Genomic DNA, 12,503 nt, shown 5'->3' with positions numbered 1-12,503 from the left:
TGTTTTCCCCTGGATAGCAGACAGGTGGAAGAGACTAAGGGAGAAAATTAAATAATCACTGAGGATAATAACTTACCTTGACATTTTGCAGAGGTTAGTATTTACATCAACAAGCAGGTAGTGTTTATGGCCCACATGCTTGACTTATAAACCTCACTGTGGCCCTTGGAGAAATACTAGGTGGAAATGCTGAGAACAGGCTGGAGAAATGAGGCAAGAGAGAAGGGACTGTCTAAGCATGCCTCTTCCACCAGATGGCTCCCTTGCCCACTCTTATGGAGAAATATGGCGTTTCAGAAGCATCTCTTTCAACTTCAAGTTTCTGGCTTTAAGCTCTTGTGCCAGCCTCAATGCACTTCTCACCATTTCCACACTATGCTAGATATTTTCATGCTTCTAGCTGCATTAGTTATCTCTTGCTGTGTAATGAAGTATTTCAAAACTTAATGACTTAAAACAACAATAAGCATGTATTATCTCACAGTTTTTTGGGTTCTGGGTGTTTTTAGTCAGAAAATCAAGAGCAGCTTGGTGATGGTTTTTGCTCGGGCACTTTCATAAGGTTGCAGTCACATGTTGGCCAAGGCTGCAATCATCTGAAGGCTTAGTGGGGCTGGAGGATCAGCTCCCAGGGTGGCTTCCTCACAGGGCTGACAAGGTGATGCTGGCACTCTCTCACAGTGACAAGATGGCAGAAGTGCCAGGTCCTCTTGCTTGGGGCTCTCCTGAGGGCTTCTTGAATGTCCTCCTGACATGGCGAATGCCTTAACCCAGAATAAGAGATCCACCAGGGAGCCAGGAAGGAAGCCAAAGGTCTCTTCTGATGCATCCTCAGAAATCACACACCATCGTTTTCTTTTTTCTTTTTTTTTGGGGGGGGTGGTGGTTGAGATGGAGTCTAACTCTGTCGCCTAGGCTGGAGTACAGTGGCATGATCTCGACTCACTGCAACCTCTGCCTCCTAGGTTTAAGCAATTCTCCAGCCTCAGCCTCCCAGGTAACTGGGATTACAGGCACCTGCCACCATGTCCAGCTAATTTTTGTATTTTCAGTAGAGATGGGTTTTCCCCATGTTGGCTAGGCTGGTCTCAAACTCCTGACCTCAGGTGAGCCACCGCCTCAGCCTCCCAAAGTGCTGGGATTACAGGCGTGAGCCACCACGCCCGGCCTCCATCTCTCTCTTTTTCTTTTTAGCTTTTCTTTTTGTTTTAGGGGTACATGTGCAGGTTGGTTCTATAGATAAATTCCAAGTCATGGGGATTCAGTGTCCATATTATTTTGTCATCCAGTTAACGGGCATGGTATCTGTGTATTTATAGGTAGTTTTTCAATCCTTAGCCTCCTTCAACTTTCCATCCTCGAGAAGGCCCTGGTGTCTCCCTGGTGTCTGTTCCCTTCTTTGTGTCCATGTGTATTCAGTATTTAGCTCCCATTTATAAGTAAGAACATGCAGTGCTTGGTTTTCTGCTCCTGTGTTAGCTCACTTAGGATAATGGCCTCCAGCTCCATCCATGTTGCCGCAAAGGCTATGATCTCATTCTTTTTAAGGCCTTGGTATATATGTACCATATTTTCTTCTTCTTTTTTTTTTTTTTTTTTTTTTTGAGACAAGGTCTCATTCTGTCACCCAAGCTGGAGTACAGTGGCACAATCATGGTTCACTGCAGCCTTCACCTCCTTGGGCTCAGGGGATCCTCCCACCTCAGTCTCCCAGGTAGCTGGAACTACAGGCATGCATCAACAAGCCCAGTTAATATTTGTATTTTTTTGTAGAGCCAGGATTTCACCATGTTTCTCAGGCTGGTCTCGAACACCGGGGCTCAGGCTATCCACCTGCCTGGGTCTCCCAAAGTGTTAGGATTATAGGCATGAGCCACAGCACCCGGCTGGTACCACATTTTCTTTATCCAATCTACTATTGATTCCATCTCTATTAGGCACCTATCACCTTGCATTTCACTCTATCTCTTGAACATGACTGTTTCTCCATTGTTTCCTAAGTTCCTAACATCAGGGAAACAGATTTAACATTCTGGCAGCCTCAGTTTCTACGAAGTATAGAGCTGTGGCATAGTAGGTACTCAATGAATGCTTGTTTAAAAATGAATAAATAACATGGAAAATAAGAAGTTGGTGGGGGCTGGGCACGGTGGCTTATGCCTGTAATCCCAGCACTTTGGGAGGCTGAGGCAGGCACATCATGAGGTCAGGAGTTTGAGACCAGCCTGACCAACATGGTGAAAGCCCGTCTCTACTAAAAATACAAAAATTAGCCGGTCATGGTGGCGCATGCCTATAATCCCAGCTACTCAGGAGGCTGAGGCAGGAGAACTGCTTGAACCTGGGAGGCGAAAGGTTGCAGTGAGCTGAGATTGCACCACTGCACTCCAGCCTGGGCGACAGAGTGAGACTCCCTCTTTGAGGGAAAAAAAAAAAAGTTGGTGGGGATGTGGAGAAATTGGAACCCTTGTGCACTGTCAATGAGAATGTAAAATGGTATGGAAAGCATTGTGGCAGTTCCTTAAAAATTGAAACATAGAATTACCATTTGATCCAGTAATTCCACTTCTGAATATATACCCAGAAGAATTTAAAGCGAGGTCTTGGCCGGGCGCGGTGGATCACGCCTGTAATCCCAGCACTTTGGGAGGCCGAGATGAGCAAATCACGAGGTCAGGAGATTGAGACCATCCTGGCTAACATGGTGAAACCTCGTCTCTACTAAAAATACAAAAAAATTAGCCGGGCGTGGTGGCGGGCACCTGTAGTCCCAGCTACTCGGGAGGCTGAGGCAGGAGAATGGCATGAACCCGGGAGGCGGAGCTTGCAGTGAGCTGAGATCACGCTGCTGCACTCCAGCCTGGGCGAGAGAGCGAGACTCCGTCTCAAAAAAAAAAAAAAAAAAAAAAGAATTTAAAGCAAGGTATCAAAGAGAGATATTTGTACATGCATGTTCATTCGCAGATTATTCACAATAGCCAAAAGGTAGAAGCAACCCGGGGGTCCATCAATGGATGAATGGATAAACAAAATGCGGAATATACAGAAGACGGAACATTATTCAGCCTTAAAAACAAAGGACATTCTGACACATGCTACAGCATGGATGACCCTTGAATACATTATGCTAAATGAAATAAGCTAGTGACGAAAAGGTAAGTACCGTATGATTCCACTTCTATGAAGTACCTACCATAGTCAAGTTCAGAGACTGAAAGTAGAATGGTGATTCCCAGGGACTGTAGGGAGGAGGAAATGGGGAGTTACTGTTTCATGGTTCAGGGTTTTAGTTTTGCAAGATGAGAAGAGCCATGGAGATGGATGGTGGTGACGGTTGCACAACAGTCAGTGTAGACCATGTTGTTTAACAATATGAATGGACTTAATACCATCGAACTGTACACTTGACAATGGTCAATTTACAATGAGAACACTTGGACACTGGAAGGGGAACATCACACACCGGGGCCTGTTGTGGCATCAGGGGAGTGGGGAGGGATAGCATTAAGAGATATACCTGATGTAAATGATGAGTTGATGGGTGCAGCACACCAACATGGCACATGTATACATATGTAACAAACCTGCACGTTGTGCACATGTACCCTAGAACATAAAGTATAATTAGAAAAAAAAAAAGAAAATGGCCAATTTTATGTTATGTGTATGTTACTACAATTTAAAAAATTTTAAGAGGCTGGGCGGTATGGCTCATGCCTGTAATCCCAGCACTCTGGGAGGCCAAGGCCTGCAGATCACTTGAGGCCAGGAGTTCAAGACCAGCCTGGGCAACATGGCGAAACCCCATTTCTACTAAAAATACAAAAATTAGCCAGGCGTAGTGGCGCACGCCTGTAATCTCAGCTACTCAGGAGGCTGAGGCACAAGAATCACTTGAGCCTGGAAAGCGGAGGTTGCAGTGAGCTGAGATCACGCCATTGCACTCCAGCCTAGGTGATAGAGGGAAACTCTGTCTCAAAAAAAAAAAAAGAAAAGAAAAATTGAAAATTAGTGAATGATATACACAAAACATATTCTTTTTTTTTTTTTTTTTTTTTTTTTTTTTGAGACGGAGTCTGGCTCTGTCGCCCGGGCTAGAGTGCAGTGGCCGGATCTCAGCTCACTGCAAGCTCCGTCCCCCGGGTTTACGCCATTCTCCTGCCTCAGCCTCCCGAGTAGCTAGGACTACAGGCGCCCGCCGCCTCGCCCGGCTAGTTTTTTGTATTTTTTAGTAGAGACGGGGTTTCACCGTGTTCGCCAGGATGGTCTCGATCTCCTGACCTCGGGATCCGCCCGTCTCGGCCTCCCAAAGTGCTGGGATTACAGGCTTGAGCCACCGCGCCCGGCCACACAAAACATATTCTATCCATTCACTGGAATATTATTGACCATAAAAAATGAGTCTTGAGATCATGTTGGAAGACAAAAAAAAAATGAGTTATTAATACATGCTACAACATGAATGAACCTTGGAAACATTGTGCTAAGTGAAAGAAACCAGACATAAAAGCCACATATTATTCCATTTATGTAAAATGTCCAGAATAAACAAAATTTTTTTTTTTTTTTTGAGACAGCATCTCGCTCTGTCACCCATGCTGGAGTGCAGTGGCATGATCTTGGATCACTGCAACCTCTGCCTGCCAGGTTCAAGCGATTCTCCTGCCTCAGCCTCCTGAGTAGCTGAGATTGCCAGGTGCCTGCCACCACACCTGGCTAATTTTTTTTTTTTTTTTTTTTTTTGAGACAGTCTTGCTCTGTCAGCCAGGCTGGAGCGCAGTGGCGCGATCTTGGCTCACTGCAAGCTCCGCCTCCTGGGTTCACGCCATTCTTCTGCCTCAGCCTCCCGAGTAGCTGAGACTACAGGCACCCGCCACCACGCCCAGCTAATTTTGTTGTATTTTTAGTAGAGATGGGGTTTCACCGTGTTAGCCAGGATGGTCTCAATCTCCTGACCTCGTGATCTGCCCGCCTCGGCCTCCCAAAGTGCTGGTATTACAGGTGTGAGCCACCACGCCTGGCCTTTTTTTTTTTTTTTTTTGGATTTTTACTAGAGATGGGGTTTCACCATGTTGGCCAGGCTGGTCTTGAACTCCTGACCTCAGGTGATCTGCCCACCTCAGCCTCCCAAAGTGCTGGGATTCAGTCATGAGCCACCGCGCCCAGCCAGAATAAGCAAGTCTATAGAGACAGAGTAAATTAGTGGTTGCCAGAGACTTGGGGGAGGGAGGAACTGGAAGTGACTGCTAACAGGTACAGGGTTTCTCTTTGGGGTGATGAAAATGTCCTTGAATTAGATGGTGGTGATGGTTGTACAACCTTCTGAATATACTGAAAACTACTGAATTGTGCACTTTAAAACTGGGAATTTTTGGCTGGGTGCAACAGCTCACGCCTGTAATCCCAGCACTTTGGAAGGCTGAGGCGGGCAGATCACCTGAGGTCGGAAGTTCAAGACCAGCCTGGTCAACATGGTGAAACCCCATCTCTATGAAAAATACAAACATTAGCCTGGCATGGTGTTGGGTGCCTGTAATCCCAGCTACTCAGGAGGCCGAGGCAGGAGAATCTCTTGAACCTGAGAGGCAGAGGTTACAGTGAGCCGAAATCGCACCACTGCACTCCAGCCTGGGCAACAGAGCAAGACTCTGTCTCTAAATTAATTAATTAATTAATTTAGTATTTAATTAAATTAATAAGTTATTGATGAATATATTATTAATAAATTATTAATAAATATATTATTGGTGAATATAAAAATTAATATATTTATATTATTAATATAAAATTAATAAAAAGAAAAAATAAAACTCGGAACTTTGTTATGTGAAATTTTATGGTATATGAATTAGGTTTCCATTTTTAAAATGAATAGATGCAACAAAACAAAAAAAGAAAAAATGAATAGACAAATGAAATAAATATTTGACTGGTATATATCTTTAAATTCTCCTTAATATTTGGATTTTCCCTGGTATTTAAACTCATCGTTTGACCAGTGTAGATTTTTGGATTAACAGTGAAGTGTCATTGCCCTAAAAAGTTCAATAAATACATCTTTATGTTCTTGTACCTGGGAAAGAAGTACTCATGAGTAATGAGTTTTCCAGCTGTGAGACAGTGGTTGTTGGACAAACACAGCAAGGAAATGACTGTCTGCAGTTACATTCTTACTCAACAGCTCTTGGCAGCTATGAAAACAACCATTCATCAAACACTGGCACTAACAGAGTCTCACAGAGCAAGGCAATGAAAACCTCAGCAATAAAACCTTGTGCCACCCTTGAAAGAGACAATTAACTGTCCACCAAAAAGTCCTGTGCCCCCTACCATGATATAGAGTTGTTGCTAAGCAGCAGCTGCCTGGCCAGGGACTACATTTCCTAGCCTCCTCTGCTTATAGAGCAGGTCCTGTTACTCCCAAGGAGGTGAGTGGGAGCTCTGAGTGTTACTTCTAGATCGAGGTAGAAACCTTTTCCTGCCTCTCCTCCCTCACCTGCGAGCTCCATGCAGAGCGGATGGCCGAGCCACAGGGTGGAAGGAGCCTGGGTCCTTGACTCACCCTATGGTGGAGTGTCTCCCTCTGCCTCAGAGTAGCCACAGTGGACAATTATGTGAGGAAGAAATTGATTTGTATGTGAATAACAAATAGATTTTCATTATATGAAGCTGCTGAAATGCTAAGGTGTATTTGTTATAGCAGCTAGCCATCAGCATTTATTCATTCCACCAATGACTATGTATCATGTGCCTTTCATGGGATTATAGAGATCAAGAGCTTGGAATTATTTCCTGAAAAGCTTACAGCCTAGTGGGACAGACAACCTGAATACATATATCACCCATGGGAGAGCAGTACGTGACCACCAAAAACCTGAATACACCAACTACCGTTTACAAAATTGAAAGAATTAAAAATAAAAATAAAAATGTGAAACCCAAAAGGCATCAGGCCCAGATTATTTCATAGACAAATTTTATCAAACCTTTTTTTTTTTTTTTGAGGCAGAGTCTGTCTCTGTCGCCCAGGCTGGAGTGCAGTGGTACAATCTCGGCTGAATGCAACCTCTGCCTCCTGGGTTCAAGCAGTTCTCCTGTCTCAGCCTCCTGAGTAGCTGGATTACAGGTGCCCGCCACCATGCCCAGCGAATTTTTCTGTTTTGGAGAGGCGGGGTTGGTCTCTACTAAACTTGTTGGTCTAGTAAATAAATACATAAAGATGTATTTATTGAACACTTGTTGACCAGGCTGGTCTCAAACTCCTGACCTCCGGTGATTTGCCTCCCTTGGCCTCCCAAAGTGTTGGGATTCCTGGCATGAGCTACTGTGCCAGCCAGAACCCATTTTTTAAAATGATACAGTTAAAGTATTCCAGAGCATAGAACAGTATGAAAAACTTCCTAATTTAGTCTGTGAGTCCAGAATCACCCCCTCTGGTACAAATGCCAAGCAAGAACACACACAGACACACACACACACACACACACACACACATTTCATCTGGAATATAGACATTTTTTTTTTTTTTTTTTTTTTTTTGAGACGGAGTCTCGCTCTGTGGCCCAGGCTGGAGTGCAGTGGCCGGATCTCAGCTCACTGCAAGCTCCGCCTCCCGGGTTCACGCCATTCTCCGGCCTCAGCCTCCCGAATAGCTGGGACTACAGGCGCCCGCCACCTCACCCGGCTAGTTTTTTGTATTTCTTAATAGAGACAGGGTTTCACCGTGTTAGCCAGGATGGTTTCGATCTCCTGACCTCGTGATCCACCCGTCTCGGCCTCCCAAAGTGCTGGGATTACAGGCTTGAGCCACTGCGCCCGGCCGACAATTTTTAAATAATAAAAACAATAAGCCTACCACACAGAGGAGCCATTCCACTGATAGCTATGTACCCAAGGGAAATTAAAGCATATGTGTCCACACAAAGACGTGCACATGAACATTCAAAGCAGCTATATTTGCAATAACCAAAAATTTGAAACAATACAACAGGCTAAACAAATTATATCTATATATTCACTCAGCAATGAAAATGAACTACTGTTACTGCAACATCATGAATGAATCTCAAAATAATTAAGCTGAGTGAAAGAAGCCAGATACCACCCTCTCCCAAAAGGAATACATACTATACATTATATAAAATTCTAGAATTCTATAATCATAGTAGATCAGTGGTTACCTGGGGTAGGGGAGATGGGAAGGAAAGAAGAGGGAGTACGAAGAGCACAGGGAAGCTTTTGGACATTATGAATATGTTTTCTTTCTCTTTTTTTTCTTTTTTTTTTTTTTTTGAGACAGGGTCTTGCTGGAGCACAGTGGCATAGTCATAGCTCACTGCAACCTCAAACTCCTGGGCTCAAGTGATCCTCCTGCCTTAGCCTCCATAATGGCAGTGAGCTGAGATCACTCCATTGCACTCCAGCCTGGGTGACAAGAGTGAAACTCCATCTCAAAAAAAAAAAAAAAAAAAAAACCACAAGAAAGAACTCAAGAAAGAACAGTAAACACCAATGAGAAAGAAGGATCAGCCTAGGCTGGTGAGATTATCATTCCTTAGGTGCAGGGAGACCCAGAGTGGAATGGGGCAGGAGGGAATTCACATTTATGAGCACTAACTATGACTGGGTCAGGCGTTGAGCCCAGCATTTTACGTGTATCTTATGAAATCCTCCCAACAAACATACTGCTGAGGGCTGAATTGCACTGACGAAATTGCCAGGCACGCCTCATCTCATGAAGGTCTTTCAACAGCCCAGTGAGGTAGGTACCAGTATTATCCCCGTTTACTTTTTTTTTTTTTTTTTTTTTTTTTTTTTTTTTTTGAGACGGAGTCTCACTCTGTCGCCCGGGCTGGAGTACAGTGGCCGGATCTCAGCTCACTGCAAGCTCCGCCTCCCGGGTTTACGTCATTCTCCTGCCTCAGCCTCCCGAGTAGCTGGGACTATAGGCGCCCGCCACCTCGCCCGGCTAGTTTTTTGTATTTTTTTAGTAGAGACGGGGTTTCACTGTGTTAGCCAGGATGGTCTCGATCTCCTGGCCTCGTGATCCGCCCGTCTCGGCCTCCCAAAGTGCTGGGATTACAGGCTTGAGCCACCGCGCCCGGCCATTATCCCTGTTTACTAAGTGAGGAAGCTGAGAGGCAAAGAGGTTTCATAAATTGCCTAAGACTGAACAACTAATAAGAGATAGAGCTCACCTCTGATGTCATAGCCTGAGCTCACCCAAAAATTAGAATGAGTCATGCTAACTGCCTGGGAGACACAAAAGGAGATAGAACAGAGTACAGGACAAGATTGCAAGAGGCAGAGGCTTTAGTATCCAGAGTTCAGAGTCAGGTCAGGTGTTCACACCTCTGGCACAGGGCCACAACAGGGAGGAGGGGCTGGGAGGCACTCTGATATACCCTTCTCACATCCTGCAGACAGAGGGACGGTCTCCAGGGAATGGGAGAGTGACCTCAGCACAGCAAGCTGTTTATATCTAAAGGTAACTAGGTAACTTCATTATAACCTGGGAAGAGAGAAGTGACATAATTCAGATTTGTAATAACTTTTTAAAAATATATACAGGGTCTTGCTCTGTCGCCCAGGCTGTGCACTGGTGCACTCATAGCTAACTACAGCCTCAACCTCCTGGGCTCAATCCTCTCACTTCAGCCACCCATGTAGCTGGGACTACTGCTGCGTGCCACCATGCCCAGCTAATTTTTTTTTATTTTTTATAGAGATGGATTCTTGCTATGTTGCTCAGGCTGGTCTCGAAATCCTGAGCTCAAGCAATCCCCCTGCCTTGGCCTCCTCAAGTGTTGGGATTACAGGTGTGAGCCACCATGCCCCACCTAGTTTTTTTTTGGTTTTTTTGTTTGTTTGTTTGTTTTGTTTTGAGACAGAGTCTCGCTCTGTCGCCCAGACTGGAGTGCAGTGGCATGATCTCATCTCACTGCAACCTCTGGCTCCCGGGTTCAAGCAATTCTCCTGCCTCGGCCTCCTGAGTAGCTAGGATTACAGATGCCTGCCACCATACCCAGCCAATTGTGTGTGTGTGTGTGTGTGTGTGTGTGTGTGTGTGTGTGTATGTGTAGTAGAGACGGGGTTTCACCATGTTGGCCAGGCTGGTGTCGAATTCCTGACCTCAATTGATCCACCTGCCTCAGCCTCCCAAAGTGCTGGGATTACAGGCGTGAGGCACCACGCCCGGCCTCCTGGCCTGTTCTTTTGTCTTTCTTTCCTGCATTAGCTCAAGATGTAAATATTTCAAAACTCGGATGAAGTTTGGATGAAGTATTTGGATGGCTGGGAAAAAGCCTGTCTGCTGGGAAATCCTTGAAGCAGCATGGTGGCATGGTGGCACGGTGGCACAGACCTGAGTTTGAATCTTGTTTCAGTCACTACATAGTCAAGTGCCAGGGCACATCATCCTACTCCTGTGAGCCTGTTTCCACGACTCTTCAATGGGGGTATTTGCTACTTCGTGGGAATGAGAGGATAAGAGATGTTATATAAGGCACCCATTATGTTCTTGGCTCATGGTAGATCCTTCCTAAAGCTAGTTCCCTTTCTCCCTCTTCCCAGCCTTGACTCAGAAGTGCTTCACAACTACGTGTCAGGGCGCTCCCTTCAGGCATCCTGGAGATGGCTGAGGGACAGGCAAGTATGAAGCCTGGAGGGTCAGCCTCCGGCCTCCAGCAGCTTCCTGTCCCCATGCGTGCTGGGGAAGGAATGGCACAGCCTTGGTGCCTACCAGATCCCAAGGTGCCAGGTGCGGCGGCTCATTCCTGTAATCCCAGCACTTTGGGAGGCCGAGCTGGGTGACCACCTGAGGCCAGGAGTTCGAGACCAGCCTGGCCAACAGGGTAAAACCCCATCTCTACTAAAAATTCAAAAATTAGCTGGGCGTGGTGGCACGCGCCTATAATCCCAGCTACTCAGGAGGCTGAGGCAGGAGAATCGCTTGAACCCAGGAGGCAGATGTTGCAATGAGCCAAGATTGTGCCACTGCACTCCAGCCTGGGTGACAGAGTGAGACTTGGTCTCAAAAAAAAAAAAAAAAAAAAAAAAGGAATGAGGCCATGAGTCTATGGATTAGGGAGGGCAGAAGGGCCTTTTTTTTTTTTTTTTTTTTTCTTTGAGACAGAGTCTCGCTCTGTCGCCCGGGCTGGAGTGCAGTGGCCGGATCTCAGCTCACTGCAAGCTCCGCCTCCCGGGTTCATGCCATTCTCCTGCCTCAGCCTCCCGAGTAGTGGGACTACAGGCGCCCGCCACCTCGCCCGGCTAGTTTTTTGTATTTTTTAGTAGATGGGGTTTCACCATGTTAGCCAGGATGGTCTCGATCTCCTGACCTCGTGATCCGCCCGTCTCAGCCTCCCAAAGTACTGGGATTACAGGCTTGAGCCACCGCGCCCGGCCTAGAAGGGCCTTAAGATTAGAAACCAGTCAGGAATTTCCACAGGCTGTTGAGGCTGGCCTGGGTGGGTCCCATAGACCTCCTGCCGGGCATGTCCAAGTGGTCTTCTTGGGTTCTGACCACCTCCCCAGCATACTTTGCCCCACGGGGCCCAGAAAGTCTCAGGTCCTCCTCATTTCTTTCCAGCTGCCCCCACTAACCCTAGTCCCTGAGGCTGCTGTCCCCAGCACTGGCTGTGGAGTAGGATGCAGCCACTCCAGGGCTTCTCCCATCCTTGCTACTCTTGGCAGGATAGGAGTTAAAAACGGCACAGGCCTGGGGAACCACTTTTCCCTACTATCGGTTTCCTCGTCGCTAGAAAAAGACCCACCTCCTTTTACGGGTTTTATTAAGATCTCTATAGGGAACAGCCAAGGGACTAACAAAGTTAACCAGTGTAAGAAAGTTATAAAGGCTCCAGAAAGCCCATAGAATTCTTGCAGTCCCTGACTACTGTTTCTATGGACATACAGAGTTAGAACTATATTATTGTTACATTTAAAAAAGCAAGTTGTACAAGAGTCTGTGTGTGTGTGCGCACGCGTGCACATCCATAAATGTTTGATTAGTTATAAAAACTAGAGCGGTCCGGGGAGGTTGCTCATGCCTGTAATCCCAACACTTTGGGAGGCCGATGTCGGCGGATTGTTTGAGTCTAGGACTTCAAGACCAGCCTAGGCAACAGGGTACAACCCTGTCTCTACTAAAATAAATAAATAAAATTAAAATTTGCTGCGTGTGGTGGCATGTGTCTGTAGTCCCAGCCACTTGGAAGGCTGAGGTGGGAGGATCACCTGAGTCCAGGAGGTCAAGGCTACAGTGAGTCGTGATCACACCACTGCATTCCAACCTGCACAACTGAGGAAAACCTTGTCTCAAAAAGAAAAAAGAGGAAGGAGAGTTAATAGTTAACAATAATTTTGGTGGATGGACCACCTGAGATCAGGAGTTTGAGACCAGCCTGGCCAACATGTTGAAACCCTGTCTCTACTAAAAATACAAAAATTAGCTGGTTGTGGTGGCACACACCTGTAATCTCAACTACTCGGGAGGCTGAGGC

General features: G+C 46.1%; 1 protein-coding gene across 1 annotated transcript in view; it reads left to right on the top strand.

The window, feature by feature from the left end:
- Positions 1–12,503, top strand: part of MMS19 (MMS19 homolog, cytosolic iron-sulfur assembly component) — a 458,727-nt gene that overhangs the window by 185,301 nt on the left and 260,923 nt on the right. The gene's annotated exons all lie outside the window — the stretch shown is intronic.

This window comes from Macaca thibetana, chromosome 9 (assembly GCF_024542745.1).
Source record: "Macaca thibetana thibetana isolate TM-01 chromosome 9, ASM2454274v1, whole genome shotgun sequence".
NCBI lineage: Eukaryota > Metazoa > Chordata > Mammalia > Primates > Cercopithecidae > Macaca > Macaca thibetana.
Note: the sequence above shows the minus strand (reverse complement) of the source record. Positions and strands in the feature narration are given on the sequence as shown.